The sequence below is a fragment of the Lissotriton helveticus genome, chromosome 4_1 (genome assembly GCF_964261635.1).
Source record: "Lissotriton helveticus chromosome 4_1, aLisHel1.1, whole genome shotgun sequence".
Lineage (NCBI taxonomy): Eukaryota > Metazoa > Chordata > Amphibia > Caudata > Salamandridae > Lissotriton > Lissotriton helveticus.
The window spans coordinates 795,865,959-795,887,111 of NC_136063.1; the positions used below are offsets into that span (position 1 = coordinate 795,865,959).

Sequence of the window (21,153 nt, forward strand, 5' to 3'; positions counted from 1 at the left end):
AAATATCACACAGAACCACAACTTTCACCATCTTATCATCAAAGCACACGTTATCCTAAACGTTTAAATGCATATGTATCCATAAATACTGCAGTAAGAACCGCTGCCGCCACCCCCCCCCCCCCCCCATCTTACATCAATAGCTCCCCATGAAGACTCCAGCAGAGCGACCAGGCAATGTCTCCACCCCACCACCCACTCCCGGGCAGCCAGGATGCACTGGGGCTCGCTCCCAGCCCCCCCTGATGGGCAGGGCCACCTGGCTCCACCGAGTCTGTGTCCTGCAGGGCTGCAAAAGGCAGATTGTATTTTTGTAAAGTAGGAAAAGAAAAAAAGTGAAAGGGGTGTGCTCTTCTGGGGCGAAAAGGGCCGCCAACACCGGCGTCACATAAACCGAACAGGCCAAAATCTAAAAGCACAACTTGGAGATTGTGATCAGAGTCGAGCCATTAAGTTTAACACTGTGTGACACAAGATGGCGAAAAGTGATCAGCCTCACACTACAGCAAAAGAACGAGTATATAGAGTGTAACGAGAAACTAGTAGGTTTACGATCTTTGCCCACTCTCCCCCCAAAAATTACAAATTGAAAAAAAAAGTCCAATTGAATCAGCAGGCCTTCATTAAACAACCCTATAAAAAGGAAACCGCGTAATGAACCCGGATCGTGACGTGTTTGTCATCACCAAGCAAGTGCAGAGATGCTTGTGTACAATGTTATAACAGAGAAACAAAGAAGTGTTATAGGGAGCCAACAAAGGATGTCTTTAATAGGAACTGGGGCTTTCAATTATTTATTTAGCTCTTTAAAAAGATAGGTGGTTTGGGGCAATGTCTACGCGCTCGGCCTCTTAGTACAAAAACACAAAGACAGCATAGGTGACGCCAACAGTAGAGGCTCAGCGAGCCCCCTCCCCCGGGTGGCAGGTGCGGAGGTAATCACTGGTCCATCACCAAGCAGACCTCGAGAGCGAGGTCACGGGGTCAAGGAGAGAGGGTCGTATTTGCATTTATCTATTTATATACTCTTATTTGCCCGGGTATCACTGAAGCCTCACCGTGTGTGTGTGTGAGAAGGGGGGTGCATCGTTGTGTGAGGGGGGAGGGGGGGGCGGGAGTGGTGGCACATGAGTCTATACATAGACCTCTAGCGTGACATTTCGAGGGATTTATAAAAGAGAAGGAAATAAACTATAAAACGGACATGAAGATCCAGCCACAGATGGGAACCCCTCCGCCGCTAAACCGCGTCCCAGCGGGAGACACTCAGCCATCTTGCATGTCATTTCGGCGCCAATGAAAATGCAATACTACTCATACATACATCATATGAAGGACTCCGTGCTGCTATGTCATCCCTTGTGCCACAGAAGCACCCACAAAATATATTAGTATGTGCTGACGCCCAATCAGAGTCCACGCCGTTCTATAATGGGCATCAAGGTAACAGGGGCCAGTAAAATTGGTGAGAGGTGGCATACTTCCATCAGTCTGTAATAAAACTCACCCAAAGGGGGTTTGGCAATTTACGTCAATCTAGCTCTTAAATGTTCTAAATCTGAGTTTCACACTGGTAATCGAAATATCCAGGTTCTAGAGCTGAAGAGGGGATATACTACCTATACACTGATTAATTTTTACTATGCAATTAACCATTCGGGTGATTGTAATATCCAATTTCTTTGTGACTTTGAGGGAAAATGCGAATAGATTGTCCCGCCAGTTGCTACTAGTTGGTGACTTCAACACTCATCCATGCGGAAACCCAGGAGAGACTACCATTAACCAACTAGGTTGTAACGATCTGGAAGGTTTCCACTTTGAACACACACAGCGTGGAACAAACTTGAACTCACTATTGAACGAAAACAACTTAATTTCTGCTATGTCAACAGTGGCGGACCAAACTCTCTTTTCTATTCCTACGTTCAAAGGTCACACCACTGGTTCATACATAGACCACATTTTACTATCTGCTGACCTTGCCAATACTGTCCTGAATTTCCAAATCCAAATGAGTATTTATAGTGACCATAATCCTATATGTATTACAATGGATGCGGGAATTTTTGAACAGCGAAAGCCACACATGGATCGTGGGTTCATAAAACATATAAATGGGAAGCGTCGCTTAAAATGGTCAATGGTGAATCATGAAAACTTGTATAAATCCATCAACAAGACCTGTAGCACTGAATTTTCATTATGTACATCACCCGCATCAACACCACAACAAATCTTGGCATCCTTTGAGGGAGTTGCAATTAAAGTAGGATCATTATTAACGGTGACAACCAGAGGGAGCATAAACAATAGCCCGAAATGGTTTGACAAAGACTGTTCCAAGGTTAGCCGTGAGCTCAAGGCGGCATTAAAAACTAAACCCAGATATAAGGCATTAATAAAAGTTGTGCGTGCTAGGCATAAAAAGGCGCTCGCAACCCGTAAAATAGAGGTAAAAAAAAACGCATGGGAGTCTTTATTAGACCCTGAAATTCTAAGAAATAGTGCAAAATTCTGGGACATTATAAATAAACCCCTTTTCGATAACCCAATTGATTTCTCAATGGGCACAAATATCCCAGAAGAAGAGTGGGTTAATCATTTTAGTTCTATTTTTAAAAGCAACGAATTACAGGCAGAACGCACTTACACTGCATCAAAGTAAAAATTACTGCTCTTCACAATAAACGAGGTCGAGAAAGGAATTGAAGGGCTTACCAGCAATAAGGCTCCGGGACCGGATAACTTACCACCGGACCTTTTTAAATCCTGCAGCTCATTATGGGCACCAGTCCTCACCTCAGTAATAAACGCGGCAGTGATTTCTGGATGCCCTAAGTCTTGGGGGGTATCTACCATTGTACCCGTGTTCAAGAAAGGAGACCGCAATAGCCCCCTCTGCTATAGACCAATATCCTTAATTAACTCTATTGTCAAAATAGTGGGGGGCGTAATCTTAAATAGACTGGTCACATGGGCTGACGAAAATAAAATAATATCCCCCATTCAATACGGTTTCAGACCTGGCCACTCCACCGTTACACAGTGTCTGAATCTGTATCTAATTATAGGGAAATATACTAAGGCCCGTGCAGGTACAATCCACATGGCGTTCATGGACCTCTCGTCTGCATTTGACTGTGTGAGCCGCAGAGGCCTCTGGACTGCCATGGCAAAAATGGGCGTAGAGCAGAATATAATTAATTTTCTGGCAGATATGCACTCTGACACAAGGGCAAATGTCCGGTTCACACAGGATCTAAAAGTGACAAAAGAATTCAGTGTGCACCGGGGTGTCCGCCAAGGATGCATCTTAGCCCCGTTCCTTTTTAATTTATACATAAACGACCTGGAAGAGCACCTTTTAAGCACAGGAGCAGATTACCCCTATATCGGCCGCAAGGGATTGCCAGTCCTGCTTTATGCGGACGACGCAGTCCTCTTGTCTAGAACTGCTAATGGCCTTCAAACATTACTGAACTCCTTCTTTACATTTATGAAATCACGTGATTTGAGTATAAATAACTCTAAATCCTTCGTAATGAAGGTTGGCCAAGGCAGTAAAAAACCGGACTGTTTAAACGTGAACGGGTCAAAAATTCCTACCACTAAAACCTTCTCCTACCTAGGGGTCCTATTCGACCATCAAATGAATTGGGGACCTGTAGTCCCAAAAAAAAGGGGAGAGGTAATTAGGGCAAATGCTGCCATACTTAATTTCGCAAGAAAAATGGGCAACAGCCCAGTGACAGCATTACTCAAACTTTACCAGGCTAAGAGCATCGCCATAGCATCCTACGGAGGTGAGCTATGGGGACATGTCCCACTAGGGGCACTTGAGATAGTGGAAAATAACTTTCTCAAAAAGATATTAAGGGTCCCCGTTGGAACAGCTAACTTTTCCGTACATGAGGAGCTAGGAGTACCATTCCTATGCGACAAAATAGCAGCTAAACCCTTAGTATGCTGGCTACAATGTTGGACAAACAGTGATGTCCCCCTCACCCAGCTAATACTGAGGGAAGCATTAACATGGGAAAACAGGTTTAAGGTCCCCTGGTTAAGTTATTTAAACAATTGTTTTAGGGAAATTGGGCGCCCTGAACTTTTCCAAAACCCCAATTCTATCACGAAACAGGATGTTTTGTCTGTAAAAAAGGCCTTTATCACTTTACGCTATCTAGATAGGGAGGCTGGTGAAATAATGAAGGGAAGCGTACGTAAACACGTGGTGTTAAAAACAACAATGGTTATGGAACCGTACCTGTCATGGCCAATGACTGGTTATGATCGTTTCCTGTTGACAAGATTTAGGCTGGACTTATTTCACTTATTGCTGGCTGTGCCAAAGGGAGCTTATCGTGGACAAGTGTTGCCGGCTTGCGGCTGCGACGAAACGTCTCCGCAAGATCTGGAACACTTTATTTTTTTGCCCATTTTATGAAACGCCACGTAGGCTCTTTTTAAAACCTGGTCTTAAAAAACTACACTTCTCTCAATATAAACCAGCACTCTATTATTTGCAGATGTTAGGGTGGGATTGTGCTCTATTTGTGTGTAGTTTCTTGAAAATGGCACTCAAATTCAGAAAAAGTATGGAGGGCTAACTACTCTTGCAACTGATATAATTTTTAGCCTAATTATTTTTACTTCTCTGATGTCTTGTCTGATTACCACTAAAGTGTATGCCTTGCCTGTAAAAATGTGCTATCTTAATCTTATAATCATAAATGCCAAATACAATCAAGTCATTTTCCCTCACTTTTTAAAAACCCTATTTATGTAATCATGTGATAATATATGTTTTGTTTGTAATGCTTTTATGGTTGTTTTTTTAAATAACCGAATAAAGTTATTTGACACCCGCACTCGACTGGCCCACCCAAAAAAGACTTTAGTGGCCAGCCCATCACAGTAAATTCGTGTTCAAGCTTCAGCTCCGTATAGCCGAAAGGGGAGCTAGAATGCGAGATGGATGAATAACTGGGGTCTGGTCGCAAGAGAAAGGTCACTGCCATAGCTCAAGGTTTGAGGGAAAGGTTGGTTAGTCCACGGCGTTGCAGAGAGGAGTTTTCGTCTCATTTACTAGTTGATGGAGAGAAGATAGGTTTTGCTTCAAGCAAGTCATGTCAGATAATTCGGGTGGTGTGTTTTTTGCGCCTCGTCTATAAAGGATTTGGTGGCCAGAACACTTTGAAGTGCAGGGATCCTCCCTAAGCGTTATTCTACCCCGGTATGTAAGAGAGGGCCGGAAGGCGTCTCTCCCCCCACTCCCCACAGCCCCCACACCCGGCCAGGTGAAGGGAAGAGGCCTGGGGCAGGGCCAGTGGAGCAAACAATGCTAGGGCGGTCAAAGCTGGAAGCTAACAGAGTAATGCAGCGTTATGTCCCGGCAGTGCATTTCTGCCATCACTGTCCGCGTGACGCTACATCTCATATCCCGTCTGTGCCTCATCTAATACCATATCCGGTTCCAAGTGCTTTGTGTAAGTGATAAATCTCCTAGACACACACGCACCATATAAAGGGGCGTAATAACGCCTACTATGAAGCGCCCCCTTAGGAGTCATTCACTAGGCCCGGACCCGTTTGGCGTACAGGAGGTCAGCCAAAGGGCATTAAGGGGCCCTCCACTATTTATCGCCGAGGATCACACATTCGGCTTTAAACCACTCACTGTATATCTCACTGTTTCTATTAATTCCTGTCGAATGTCGGCACACGGAGAATAGGTATATACAAAAATGTATTTGTTGTAACTTGTGTTTCCCTGCTGCTCAGCTTGTATGCATGATGAGTGGAATGTTGGATGATTAGAATGTTGGTGTGCTATGAATGTCAGTTGAGTGAGGGCTGAGCAGCAGGACAGCTGCTCCTGATGGGGTTATCATCATAACTTAATATCTTAATAAAGTAACATAAAGAACCTACAGTTCCAGCATCCTTTGATTACTTCATTTGGCGACATTTGGTGATCAATCTGAAGAAGAATCTACGCGTGCAAATTAAAAAGAAAAAGTATCAAAAAGGGAAAGGACTGTTGGACTAGAACAAACAAAAGAGCGAAGCGGTGAAGAGAAATAAAAAGTTGAAGAAAGTGTAACTGGACCGTAAAAGAACATCGTGGAAATAGACCAATTTCAAGGTAAATGACTTTTATCTGATGATGTATGCATGTTTTAAGCGTTGTCTGGCACAAAAAGGAAGAACCCCATCAGTGACCTTACCATCGGTCGCCCTGATACGCAGGTGTGCCAGACAAATGTAATTCAAGAGCATAAAATCATCTGTGGTCTTCAGTAATTTTGAAACTGATGGGTTGTACGGGGGCATAAATCGAGCCTCAGTGTAATGTGATGAACGTTTGTCAGCTGATGGAAAATTTGGAAATGTAAACTGCCTAGGAAGTATTTATATTTGAAATCGAGCTACAGTTGTTTCATTTTAATGGAAAAAAATGAGTAGCGACTTCAGACTGAGAGTGAATGCCTTTCAACCTCATGTGACAAAGTACTGCAGAGAAAATGCCTAGGAAGTACTTATATTTGAAATCGAGCTACAGTTGTCTCATTTTAATAAAAAAAAATGAGTAGCGACTTCAGACTGAGAGTGAATGCCTTTCAACCTCATGTGACAAAGTACTGCAGAGAAAAACCCGACATCGTAGTGTGAGGAAACGTCTCTTTGGCGTTTTCTAGTTGCTATTTAATTTTGTGCAGAAAGTTGGAGTGTAAGTTCTACAGTCGCAACATACAATTATCAGCTTTAGTGCGTTATTTGAATATGAGCATTAACGCTTACCGCGAGACTCTGTTTCCTGAAGGAATGCTGCCATTGTCATCCTGCGTAGTTTAGATGACGGAGCTCCTGGTGACTCACGTGCTGACGTGTTGACGTTGTTTTCACTACGCGATGGCAGCCATTTGTCATTTAAAGCAACAATGATGGTTGCTAAGTAACGCAAGTAAAAGCGTCAAGAAATACCGAAGCAGTCGTCGGAAGGAGAAGTAGTTCACAAGGCCTTTGTACATCTACAGCAGACTTGAAGGTAATGCTTGACTTTAACCTTCATTAGAAGCGCGCAGAGAGCCTACATCGTTTCTTGAGTCTTCGCAGTTCTTTGGATTGATGAATATGTTAGCACCCAGGATATTTATAGTATAAAAAAAGAAAAAGATAAGAGGGAAATGGAAACCAACAGCGTAGTAATGCGACAGTGTTCATGGAAATCGATGTTTAAACGACCTGATCAACAGATAAGAACCGATTTGGAAGTGTTAAATGGGCTCAAGTCACAGGAACTGCACAAAGAAGAAACTGTACAGTAGTGGGCACGCGAGCCCAGAAGTGACTTAAAAAAAAAAAGGAAAGTGTCCCAGAACTGGAAAAGCAATAGAAAACATAAGAAGATTATCAGAAGTACAAGTTTATGTCAAAGGTCTTAAGACTTATGTATAAATGGTGAACCTTATATATGTATGTGTTGCGTATGAGATGACTACTGTTTAGTATCTCGCTTCTAATGTAGTTTGGTAATTAGTATAGTATTAGGATGTTGTTGTCTCGCACGTCAGGTTGCGATTGGGTTTTATAATATCTCGCACGTTAAGGTTGCGATGAGGATATTGTTGTCTCGCACGTCAGGGTTGCGATTGAGTTGTATGTTACCTCGCACGCTAAGGTTGCGATGGGGATGTTGTTGCCTCGCACGTCAGAGTTGCGATTGGGTTGTATGTTACCTCGCACGTTAAGGTTGCGATGGGGGCGTTGTTGTCTCACACGTCAGGGTTGCGATTGGGTCTTATGATATATCGCACGTTAAGGTTGTGATGAGGATATTGATGTCTCGCACGTTAAGGTTGCGATAGGGATGTTGTTGTCTCGCACGTCAGGGTTGCGATTGGGTTTTATGATACCTCGCACGTTAGAGTTGCGATGGGGATGTTGTTGTCTCGCACGTTAAGGTTGCGATTAGGTTGTATGTTACCTCGCACGTTAAGGTTGCGATGGGGAAATTTGTATCTCACACGTCATTGTTGTTGTTTACATGTGATGTACATGTGATTTCCTGTTATATTTGGATTATAGGGTTACGTTGCTTATTGTACTGGTCTGGCCAACTGGTATAGTTTGTAACGTATGGTTGTTGGATGTGGTTTTGTTGCTTATTTCAGGAAATAATGTGTTACATAAGATATTTATTCAAACTGTGGTATGCGTGGGTTTGTATGGAAGGAGATAGGATGTGTCTTCTTGAGTCAGTTTGTTTATTGTGTCATTAGTTGTGCAATGAGGTATGTGAGTACCTATCGTTTATTGAAAAATTGCTCGTTTTATCTTATATGTGTTATCTAAAATTTCTTGAATTTATTGACCAACAGTACTTGACTTATTGTCAATGTTGTATTTGTTTATTGCTTTGTGCAATTGAACCCATAACGAAGGGAGATATGTTGTAACTTGTGTTTCCCTGCTGCTCAGCTTGTATGCATGATGAGTGGAATGTTGGATGATTAGAATGTTGGTGTGCTATGAATGTCAGTTGAGTGAGGGCTGAGCAGCAGGACAGCTGCTCCTGATGGGGTTATCATCATAACTTAATATCTTAATAAAGTAACATAAAGAACCTACAGTTCCAGCATCCTTTGATTACTTCAGTATTCCTGTAAGCTAAGCGAGTAGTTCACAATCGGTTTTCACTATTAATTTAAGACGCAATTCAAAAAGATTAAGCAGTATCACAACAGTCAAATACACGGAAAAATACAGGCAGACCTACTTGCCCCCCAAAAACTTATCGTAATGCCAAAGGGCGAAAAATGTACAGAAGGACACCTCTAAAACGCACAGACTTGCAAAAATATAAAGGGCACAACATTGTCAGCAGGTTCGAGACTTCATAGCGTGAGAAGAGAATCACCCCACATGTGAAGTCGCCGAAAGCTCCCCTGGAAAAAAAAACTCTCTCCAGCACCCTGCAACAAATGGAAGGGTGGCCGCCGTACACCAGGAACCACAGCTGTGAAACACAATCCTCGTCATTGATTCGCGAGCTCCCTGCTCCAACCTTACTGCCAACCCCATGCAGGGTTCAGACCTCACAGCCATGACATGCACATGACTACAGGCTGCGCCGCGCAACCCTATACATCTCTCAAAAAGTATGAAAAAGCTGCCAAGCTAAAGAGCTGTATACATGTCAAGATGATATCCAGGGGAGGTGATTAATTAACAGCGAAGCACGGGTTATGTAAAGCCCCACTGATTAACTTGGTAAATGCATTTTGAATCCTATGCCCACTGATTTCCATAACTGGCCACTCAAGCCATACCCAAGGTTAAAACAGGGCAGGCGTTCCACTCCAATGCGGCTTCACGTCCGAAGTGTTGGGCATCCGAGGTTTTAGTTCTATAGACACAGCTCTCACGCAAACAGTAGCCTGACGATTCGAATTCAACCCCCTCCCTCTCTCCCACCTCGCGGGTAAATCTTTTGCATTCCCATGGGACATTAGCATTTAAATGAAACACACACACAGCAAGCTGATCAGATTACAATTGCTTATATGCTAAAATTCAAGCATCTTCTTTTCCTTGGGGTAGGGGGTTATGCGAGACATGCATGCTTTGGGCAGTACTCGAGTGACTGTCATTCAAATGAGCCATCGAATGCTCGACATATACACAAAAGGTATGCTAAAGGAGCCCAAACACACACTGCATCTGGAACAAGGGTAAAATGCCCCTCTAATCCAGGACAACTCGGCAGAAAGCAAATTAAGACATTCAAAAATATCAAATGGCTAAAAACATGTTTAGTTGCTAAAACGTCTAGGTCCCAAGGTAAATTCTGCGGTATTGGCACATTGTCCCTAAAAGTTACAGATGCCAAATTCAATACAGACGGAGTACTCTGCAGTCCCCGAACCCCCCCTCCCACTCCCTTGCTTTTTTGTGTGAGATGGCCTTGGAGGTGGCAGCCAGCCCTTTCCTTTAACAAGGCAGAAACACACGGGTGAAGAGGAGGTAGCAGAGACCACACCCCAAAGACTATTCGAGCTTAGGCTCAACAGACTTGGGTACAGGTGTTTGCCACGTTGACTTGGCCTCAAAGATCCCAAGGCCCAATGACTTCAAGCACAATGGTTTTCAGGGAGCTAGAAAGGAGTGAAACACTAAAAGCCAACAGCAGGCTACCGCCCTTTCAGATGAACACACATACTCTTTCCAGTAAACAAACACGAGAATGGAAGGCAATTTAAAATGAACTTTTAGTTCAATATTGTGTTTATTCTGATATTTCCGTATTTCATCCATCCCAAAGTCTTTGAAAAATGACACGTGTTTGACTTTATCAAGGCTTTCTCAGCGAGCGATACGTATACTTGTAAAGATCCCTCATACGTATGACCCTCCATTCTAATATGGCTCTTACCGTACCCAGACTCATTCGGGTCTTTAGTTAAAATGAAGACTTTGTCCGAATATTTATATAAATCCGCTAATTGCCCTTAACTCAATAACACGTGAGGTTCAACTCGTTCTGATTTAGACGCTACGATGCACTTGTATGCTTTTTTGCCAAAAGACGCTGGCTGCTCGACGCAAATAAGTTCGGTTATTTGAATTCTTTCCATATAATATGCACTACTGCAACATTATTTTTGCCCTAGAACGGATGGTCCTATAATGTAATCTTCCTTAGATCGTTAATTCCGGTCTGCATGGCTTATTTTGAGTAAGAGCTGATGCTGAAGCCACCCGATGCAACCAGTATATGTACCCTGAGATTATTGCATTATATATCCATTGCGCACGCTGATGCTAAAAGCACTCCAATTTAATATTTCTACGTCGTGCATGATTTTCAGTACTCTATACTGAAGGTTTTTACAGTTATGTTTTACTTTTATGGTTTATGCTGAAACAATGATGTAGTTACAGCCTTGACCCCATCCACATTGAACTCAGCAACAACTATAGGGGACTAAAGGGATAGGGTGAACGGGAAAGCAGCTTAGTGGCGCCAGAAACCCACACACTGCCACCTAATATCAACTCGGCCAACCGACATAGGTAGCTGCTTCCTCTTCCGGTTCCCGCAACCCTTTGCAGCTAGTCCATTGTGCATCCGGTTTGGCGTTGGCCTAGAGGAAATAGCTGAGCAGTATCGTCATCAGGTGCCCACCACAACTAACCGCTTTCGAGTAAGAACATGGTTCGGTAAATACAGACCACTCTAGTGGCGCCCCTGCTACACGACAGGACGAAACCCACCTCTCACCTAAGTTCCTCAAGACTAACAGTTTTGTAAACTTGAACGAGGTACAGGGCGCAGATGACCATATATTTAACCTGCGGCCCGCCTATCATATGATCTCCTACAGCAACCAAGGCCTTGAAAAAGCCCCAAGCACACTGGCTGTCCAGGGGCATTGCCCGTGTTGGCTGAGCAACGTCCCCTCTACAGGCTGAGTAATCCTACAGAACAATTCATGTGACAGGAATCAAGACATACAAAAATGATGCAAAAGAAATTAATAAACGTAAATTGTCTACTTACGCCGCCAACTGTGGAACTTGATACAACCGTGGCACTGTTCTTGTTCATTCACAATAATTAACATTGTTCTAAGAATGGTCGCTTTCTATACACAGCTTCATCGAGTTAACTGCGCACCAGGAGCTTTGCCAACACTGGAATGGCACTCTTGTCACTGAGGATACATTTTCAAAAGATTCCTGTGTGCATACTCTGCCATTCATCATTTTAAGGATTATGTAGTTAATACCACTAAGGGAGCAGGTGGAATATATAAAACTACCGGGATATTGGAATCCTATTTTCTATAAATATGTCTACCTATAGGCAAGCACAAAGAAAGGAAACTCGTCAATTAAAAATAACAACACGAACCAATGGACATCAAAATGACAAACGAAACCCGTTTTAAAAACCACCAGGCATCAGCTGCAAATGCTAACAGGGAGTCCCCACATAACGACTAATATGGATGTTACAGAGAAGGAATGACGACAGAGTAATTGCAACAATTTGTGTTAGTATAACACACAGACTAAGACGTGCAATGAAGTTTGTTGCAGGGTCTTGTATATTGCCTGCTGTTTCTTAAATTTGGCCGCCTGTCACCCCAAAATATACCGTTTTCCTGCACACCATCCAGCCACACTAAACTCTGAGCACACTAACCGTTGTAGCTGGCACCTTCCTTTTAACGAACATGCATGCTGGGAGTTGTAGTATTAGCTCACTTCCATTGAAGAAAAAAAACTTAACTGATGCACCAGACGCCGGAGATTTGTTGGCGCACGGTGCTTGTTCCTGATCACATCTGATAACCACGCGGAGGCACCGAGCCAGCCAACAGGTGGGTGCCACGGTATCACAAGGGGATCGGATCAAGGGTGCAAAAAGAAATAAAACACAATCATTCGATGCGCGGTTTGAGAAAAAAAAAATCAACAGCTCGGGGTGAGATTCTGGTTAGGGACATTTTTCAAGGAAGACATCGATTATCTCTCATGGGACGGAGCGGTGGGTTTTAGAAATAAGCTGCTAAACAGAATAAAACGTCATTGGTCCCTAAGATTGCCCTTTCCTGGCTTGACAAAGCGAGGATCAAGTAATGTCCAAAAGGTCAAGGGTGTCAGGCAGAAGCCCTTGTTTACCTGGGAGCTGCGAGGCTGTAGCCGATGTTTCTCCAGCACAGGATCTGCAGCCAGGCATCCTAACAGAATCGAGCCCCCAGCTCCTCTGCGGGAGCAGCGCAGTCACGTGATGCCAGCTCGGCCTGCCGAGGATATTTAAAGGTGCAGCGCACCGCTCTGTCCACCACCACGTACACTCTAGCAAGCTCTCGTGCTATACTTATAATAACTCTAACCACTAGTATATGTAGTAGACCTTTGTACTTACTACCATTCCTATGTGATTTTAGAGTTTATCTGATTGTATCTCTTCCTTGAGTGACTTTACAACTTGCACATTTGCAATTTCTGCAATAAGATGCTTGCCAGCCCGCGAAGCTGTCTCTGCCCGGGTTGAGGGACACGAGGGAGGGGAGGGGGGGGGAGGGGGGGGGGGCGGTTGGCTGAAGCCCCTGAGCCCAATGGGTGTTGCGCGCCTGACCACTAGTATATGTAGTAGACATTTGTACTTACTACCATTCCTGTGTGATTTTTGAGTTTATCTGTTTGTATCTCCTCCTTGAGTGACTCTCCTACATGTACATTTGCAATTTTTCCCTCCCCTCGCTCCACTTGACATTTTAATTTTTTTCTCCTGTTTATATCTCTTATGTAACTCATGTAATCCAAAGTCCTTATGTAATGCAACTGGTTCTTATGTACAGTGCTCGGACACCTTCGGGTAATGTTCGCGCTATATAAAACCGCATTAAATAAAATAAAATAAGGGTTCTCTGCCAAATGACAGACGTAGGGAAAGATCAAAATTACCAGATGTGGTGCTCCTCTGAAGTATAACTATACACGGCCACTTTAGAGAGGGTATTGGACCAGGAAAAAGTCCCTGCTTGCGAGTGGCACTGTTCCTATGGTAATTGATGCCGCAATATTATGCTAAATACACTTTGTACTCAAAGAAACTTTATAATGCAATTGAAACAATAGTTGTTTTTTTTGCTAATGTCTGTATTAGTCTCACAGCATTAGGAATTTTGTTCATACATAGAATCAAACATATGTGAACATAATGTTTTAGTGGATTACTGCTCCACACATATTTTCAGAAAAGCAATTCCAATATAAAACATCTATTGGTAACAAACAAAACATTATCCTTTACAATATGAGCAGACATGTGAGAGATTAGCCCAATGCATTTCGGGACATAGATAGTCCCTTCATCAGGGGCGCGTCTGTAAACAAACAAATAAATGAACATTTGTTATATACATATGTATGGAGGAAACTAGATCAACAACAAATGATTGCTTGTGAATGTCTCATTGCCCTTGTTGCAAGGTCATGCTGATGTGCCCACACGTGATGCGAAGCAACAGTGAAACACTTGTAGCCAATGCCTTACGAAAAAAGATGCCTTATGAAAAAAGATGCCTTGGTGTAAAGAGTGCCATTATTAAAACATGAAACGGTGTGCCGTTCAGTGAACTACCCGATGCTGAGTGTGGTGCTCTTAAAAATGTGGTGCCGAAAATATCGCCGGTGTAATATGTCCACATGGCTCACCTGCTAAAGTATGGAAGAATGTGTTCCCTTTTAGTCGAGCCAACTCTTAACTAATGAAACCGAGAGTTCTGGAAGTGAATAGACGTGATTATAACCAGTGTGTACATTATCGATAGAAAAAACGCCTGTGCGTATGTTAATACTCAAGAGTTCTTACCCAGGGGTGTTATCCCCTTATCAAATGAGCCAATGGGGTTTGGACCATCCTGTGGAAATAGCGGAAAGTGAAATGAAGTATATGCGGTGTGCCGCAGTAAATATATCCATATATCCATATCCATATGTGACAAGCCGAATACAACAAACCATCACGTTCCAATCATACACAAAAGGAACTCCGTACTCTTAATGCCTTACGTCAAGACACGTCAATCACTTTTCAACCGGCGGACAAGGGTGGAGCCCTGGTGGTTCTTGATACTGAACACTACAACTCACAGGTAGACTTGCACGTACAGGATGAGGAAACGTATAGTCTATTGGAACATGACCCAACGAATGAAATGTTAACTTTATTGACTGACATTGTTACTGCTGCTGTAACCGCAGGCACAGTCGATGAAAACACTGGTAAATTCTTAGTGAACTCTACACCTAAGGTTCCACATATTTATATGCTCCCAAAGATGCATAAGCATAGATTGAAGCCACCATTTCGACCGATAGTTGCAGTATGTAACTCGATACATGAATCCATTGGCTACTATATGGATACCTACTTGCAACCATTGGTACAATCCTGGGGGACCCAAGTCAAGGATACTACTGATTGCCTATTACAACTTGAAAAAGTTTGCCGTGTTTTTGATGAAGAGGTGCTGTTGTGCACCATTGACGTGGTTGCCTTATATACATCGATAGCCCACAATGAGGGCTTGGAGGCAGTGGAATGGAGGTTGCTGGCCTCCTCTTTCAATACAGATATGAGCATCTTTCTATTGAATTTATTGCATTTTGCTTTATACCATAGTTATTTCATTTGGCAAAACAAAGTTTATTTGCAGAAAACGGGCACCTCAATGGGCTTTCCCGGGGCTTCCTCATATGCCAACAGCTTTATGGCTTACTTTGAACACAACTACATTCTGAGCAACCCCAAATGGACAGATAATGCAGCAGTGTTTCTGCTCTATATAGATGATATTCTTGTTGTGTGAAAAGGATCTAGGGGACTTTTAGAAGAATGCATTACTGAACTTAACACACATAATCCTAGGAATCAATTCACACATGAGATTCACAATACAAGAATTCATTTTCTGGACATTGAAATTTGTAAGACAGACACTGGACTCATGACATCTGTCTATAGAAAACCTACAGACATCAATAATGCGCTTCATTTCTCAAGTGCTCACCCTTATTCATTGAAGCAACATTTACCAGTGTTGGAAACCGGCTATTTCGGGTAGGCTAAGGCTGATGCCAAAGCCAGGCCGAAACCACCATTCCAGTCAGGGCAAGGAAGTCACACGCCAAGATAACCCCTGCTCACCCTCTAGGTAGCATGGCGCGAGCAGTCTAGGCTAAACTCGGAGGCGATGTGTAAAGCATTTGCGTCAGCGCACAACAGCAACAACATACTAGGTACACCACAAAAGAGACTCCACACAAGGTTATATTAAAATAACTTTTGTATTGTCAAAACATATCAGATAGAAATTACACATGTACATTGTGCCAACTGGCACGGCAATATTCACAAGGGATTATTTACAAGACAGGGTCACATGGGCCACTGTCTGAATCAACACTTTGCAGATATAGAAATACTTGTCAGAAATTAGAATAAAAGTATATAAACTTCACTGTAACACAAAGTAACAGTTATAGATCACATCCAGTAACTACTGGGAACAGGTAAGTACCACCTACGCAACCCTAAACTCCTTGGGAGACTGTCACGCAGGGGACCAGGACCTTACTAGGACCACCTGTACTACGAAAGAACAACCACCTAAGTATCACACAGCATTTAGGGGTCTAAGAAAGAACACATTACCCATGATGTATGAACCACATTCAGAGGAGTAGTAAAGGCAAACCACCTAAGTATCACACAGCATTTAGGGGTCTAAGAGAGAACACAGTACCCATGATGCCTAGATATACATTCAGAGGAGTAGTAAAGAGAAACACAATGTATAAACCTACACATTCAGCGGTGTTAAGAATAAAGCACATGATGCAATAAAATTACATTCAGAGGTACCAGAATAATACAGTAGCGCAATAGTCACATGATGTCTAAAAACATTCAGAGGTGCAGGAAATCACATTCAGAGGTGCAAGAACCATACAATTGCGCAAAACCTACATAAGCCACCACCTGTGGCAGTCCCTAGGCCAACTGGCCTTGTTGGGGCTAGAACGCCCTGAGTCTCAATGTCAGGGGCCTAAACTATGCAGGGGCCCACTACTTGCTGGGCCCCTGGGAACACTCACAAGGGCCTAAACGTAGCAGCTGGCACTAAGTGCTGCGCAGCTGGGTAGGCCTGGCACCACGGTGCCCTCGCTGTCCCACACAGGGACTCTCTCCTCAAATTGCGCCTAAACGGTGCAGCTGCCCACTAATTGCTGGGCCGCTGGAGAATCATAAAAACTGCGCCAGGGCCCTCATTGGCCCTCCGGCGCAAACTGCGCCACGCTGGAGCCACACAGGCTCTACACACACCTACGCCCACGTTGGAGCCACACAGGCTCTGGCATTACTCGTGCCCAACGTTGGAGCCACATAGGCTCTTGAAAACAATGGTGCCCCCTCCACCTAAAACGAAGGGCCCCGAACCTTCTCAGGGCTCTACACAAGCATGGCCCCCAAGCCCCTCACAGGGACTTCTGAGACAGCTACGGGCCCTCGGTGGAGCCTCTCTGGGCTCTAGGCTACGTTGGGGCGACCCGCTGCCAACCGGGGCCGCCCTGACTCTGTGCCCCGAAGCGGCACCGCACGGAGCTTCCTCCCCCGCAGCCCTTCACTCACCGGCTCTTCTGTGCGGCGGGGGCGGGCTCCGGCGGCATCTGCGGAGCTCCTGCTCCACGCAGACTCTCCTCGCTTTCCCCGGTCCCCCGTCTCGGGACCGGGACCCAGGGTGGAGCCAGCAAGGCTCCCGGAGTCAGTCTCCTCTCGCGGGGGCGAAGGCGGGGCTCTCCCGGTCACATGGGAGCCTCGCTGCTCCCGCGCCGGACTTCTCTCTCTCGGCAGGGCTCCCTCGGCACACGGGAGCCCTGTCAGCCGGCCGCCACGTTTCTTCCTCGCCGTCTCTTCCCCTCGGGGCTCCCTCAACCAAGAGGAGCCCCGCGAACGGCCGCCATCTCCCGGGGGTCTTCCACTCCCCCTCTCCAGCTTCCAGGAGCCAGCCACTCACAGCGCGGCTCCTGGATCAGGCCCCCCTCGGAGGACCAATCAGAGCACGGCTCTCTTCGGGTCTCGACCAATCCGGTCGCGGCCCCTTCGTGGTTGCTTTTCTTCCGCGGGAAAATCGAGGTGGGCACTCGTAATTGCTAAAACAAATACGGCCATGAAACCTCAGCGCTACCAGCGGACATAAAGCGCTCCTCAGTGCTAGAACAGTCAAGAGAAAGCGCTCTCAAGCGCTTGGGGGAAATGAAGCGCTCCAAAGCGCTAGACAACAGGCAGAGCGCTCCCAGGCGCTCAGGAGGAAGCTCAGCGCCTCCAGGCGCTAGAAATACAGTTCCAGCGCTATCCACAGGGCAATGCAGCTCCTCCACGCTGCCAAAGCCCCAGAGCCTCCCAGGGGGGCAAAGCCAAGTCCCCCCCTCAGCCCAGGCAGGGCAGAGGGGTCCCCCAGGAATCCAGGCAAGTCCATCAGGAGTCCAGGGGCTGGGCAGGACTCAGGGATTCCCTGAGCCCAAGCATCAGCACGCCCCTGGCAGATTCAAGTCAGAAAACAAGAACATTTTGGAAGCGGCAGAGCCCCTTCTTATACACAGAAAAAGCTTTGAAGCCCTTTGAAGTCGTTGTGTAAGCGAGCCCTAAGCTCTGGGTGTATCTGGTTTCCCTCTCCTGTCAGCCTCAGGTCAGAGGTGACAGGGGGCCATCGGGAGGGAGAGTCATCCAGGGTGGGCCGACAGACACAGCCTGGCACCACCAGAGCTCTTTCCACTCCCCCCTAACAGCAGATGGGGGGCCTTTCATCTACGGCTTGACTCAGACCCCCTCCTCCAGACAGTCCATCTACCAACAGGCCCAGGCATGCCTGGGCCAGGCCCATCAGCCAATCACGTGCTAGCAGACTCACTACACAATTATGCCAACTTCTAAAAGTGGCGCTTCTGGACTAGATACAGCCATGCCGCATACACCATTCTGCAGCATTCATTCTCACAAGTTCATACATATCAAACTCGACCCTGCACTCCCCATGCATCAGGAATCTACCATGGGCATACATATTCCCCATTCATTCCTATGGGAGGGCAGGGCGCTCACCATCCATACACAGAAAGCACACGCACTTTACACTGTACCACAGTGAAAAAGTGCACGGAGGCCTACAATCACCAATCCAGGTTCCAAAAACAGGCTAGGAAAAAGCAAAAAGTCACGGGGTAAACCTGCCCAAAGGACCGGGTCCAACAACCAGTTTCTCAACTCACAAGGATTAAAAGGATCACATCAGATCCAGAAACATGTGCAAAATTGATGCAGGACCAATTGTTGAAATATAAGTCCAGGGGTTACCCTGATCAGACTTTGCTTAATGCTCAGAAACAAGTTGCTTTAAGAACTAGAGAGGACTTACTAAAGCCAGCTGCACAACAGGCAAAAAATCGAGAAGTATTTGTTCTTAAACATTCAAAACAAGCGTCTCGTATTAAAGCTATTATAAGAAAACATTGGGAGATCATAGACCAAGAACCTGATTTTGCCAATCTGTTTCAAGGTCCTCCGTTATTTGCACACACCAGACCTAAAAATTTGTGAGAGTTGTTAAAATCTAATGTAAAAATTGAAAAACAGGTCACCAAGGGAATGAGGAAATGCTACAATTGTGGACAGTGTGGCAATGTAATTTTAGGTGATGTTTTCACGCACCCACATACGGGTAAAAAACTAAAACTACGTCATACTTCGGATTGTAATACTGAGAGGGTAGTTTATGCTATTAAGTGCCCATATGGACTGGTCTACGTGGGGAGGACAAGCCGAAAAGTCAAAACACGTATGATAGAGCATAAGAGTAGAATTCGCAATAAAAACACAACCTCTTCACTTGTTGCTCACTGGTTGCAGGCTACACACTATACCACAACTCAGGTTTACCATCTTAGAACAAGTAGCATTGAGTTCAGGCATAGATATAAATGTTGCTCTGGCGCGCAAGAAGACTCATTGGATAAAAACATTGGGCACAGTGACACCTGGGGGGCTCAATGATCACTATGAATTATTGTGTTTCCTTTGAGAATACACTGTTGGTATATTGAGACCTTTGTAAAGGATTTGCACTCACTCACCTACATCGTTAAATCTTTTTTCTACTGTACCTTGAAACATTATTCCACGTAGACACATTCTCTCATATAGCACACATGAATTTAGCATTGCTGATTCATCTTTATATTTTGCAACACTACACAACATACTTTCCATCGTTACATTATATTTCATTGTGAGAAATTATTCACCGATGCGGTCCCAAGGGCCGGAATACCTCATGATCAGGCTCACGACCGGGACGAGGAAACTCCCGATCCGCATCCATGTTGTCTTTTCGTATCCCCACAGAGAGCTGGGAGGCAGGACCCGGAAGAGGACAGCAACAACCCCGGAAGGCATCGCGGACGACCAATGAAATCGGCGATCTGCGAGGAAGAGGGCGGGCATTTACACAAAGCTGGAGAGCGGGAGACGGCGTCGGAAGGAGCAGCGAGGAAAGAGACATCCTGCGGAGAAACCAGCGCGGAGAAGCCCAGGAGAGAAGACATCGAGGGAGAAGAGACCAACGAGTCCTGGTGTGAAGAGTGGTGGATTCCACCGGAGGACGCTGAAGAGCGGCCGCGGACTCAGGAGAGTTTGCGGCAGGGGCCGGTGAGTGTGGGATTGCCACGAGGATTGGAGGGAGGCGGGAAGGCAACGGAGGGTGGTGGGAGGAGCGTGAGGTAAGGTGCAGTTCACCCTGATGATGTGTAAAAAGCAAGGACCCCCTGAAATAATAGGTACTGCAAGTCCTAGGTCAGGGAAAAACAGCGTGCAAAATAACAACCATGGCACTTGAATTAAGAATTCTTTCCGATCAAATCAATAAATGTAAAGAAGAAAATAGGAGGTCTGTACTCAAAATTTATTATTGACCTTATCTAAAAATAAAGCTCACAAAACATACATCATAGCTATCAGTTTAGACATTATCAAATGATTCATAATATACACATTATTCATAAAATACACAACACCATCAATATACATTAAAAAGTAATAACAAATCACAATAAAAATATGTGTTCTCAGCAGCCTAGGATTCTCGTGCCTTGCTTTCAGTTTTATCGACCTCAGAAACGTTACCTTGGACGAAACGAAAGAAGTTTCTTCACATCAGGAAGACTTCTCTGCCGCAATTCGTGCAACAATTTTATTAATTTAAGTAATTTATACGCAATCAACTTCACATACTGGGAAGCGAGGCAGGATCTCTTCACAAGTTCAGATCAGAATTTGTGTGAGCGTCAAGAATAGACACTCTTTACAACACAGATACAGGAAGCTGCCTGGCGAGATTAATTCAGCTAATCCTGTTTCATCTCTTCACACATTATCAAATTAGAATCTATTTATATGATTATCTTTACAACAGAATTCGAGCAAAAACGTGTGATACGTGGCTACTCCAGAAGAAGGCGCTGGTCGCCGAAACGCGCGTAGAGAACAATTTGTTATGCCACCTTTTTTAATATTGT

General features: G+C 44.8%; 1 protein-coding gene across 4 annotated transcripts in view; it reads right to left on the reverse strand.

Moving 5' to 3' along the window:
• Nucleotides 1-12,816, reverse strand: part of GREB1L (GREB1 like retinoic acid receptor coactivator) — a 575,070-nt gene extending 562,254 nt beyond the window's left edge. For all 4 annotated transcript variants that reach the window (XM_078687443.1, XM_078687441.1, XM_078687437.1 and 1 more), the window contains exon 1: nt 12,694-12,816. The gene's annotated coding sequence lies outside the window, so the exon portion shown is untranslated. The remainder of the gene's footprint in view (nt 1-12,693) is intronic.
• Between the last annotated feature and the right edge of the window lie 8,337 nt (nt 12,817-21,153).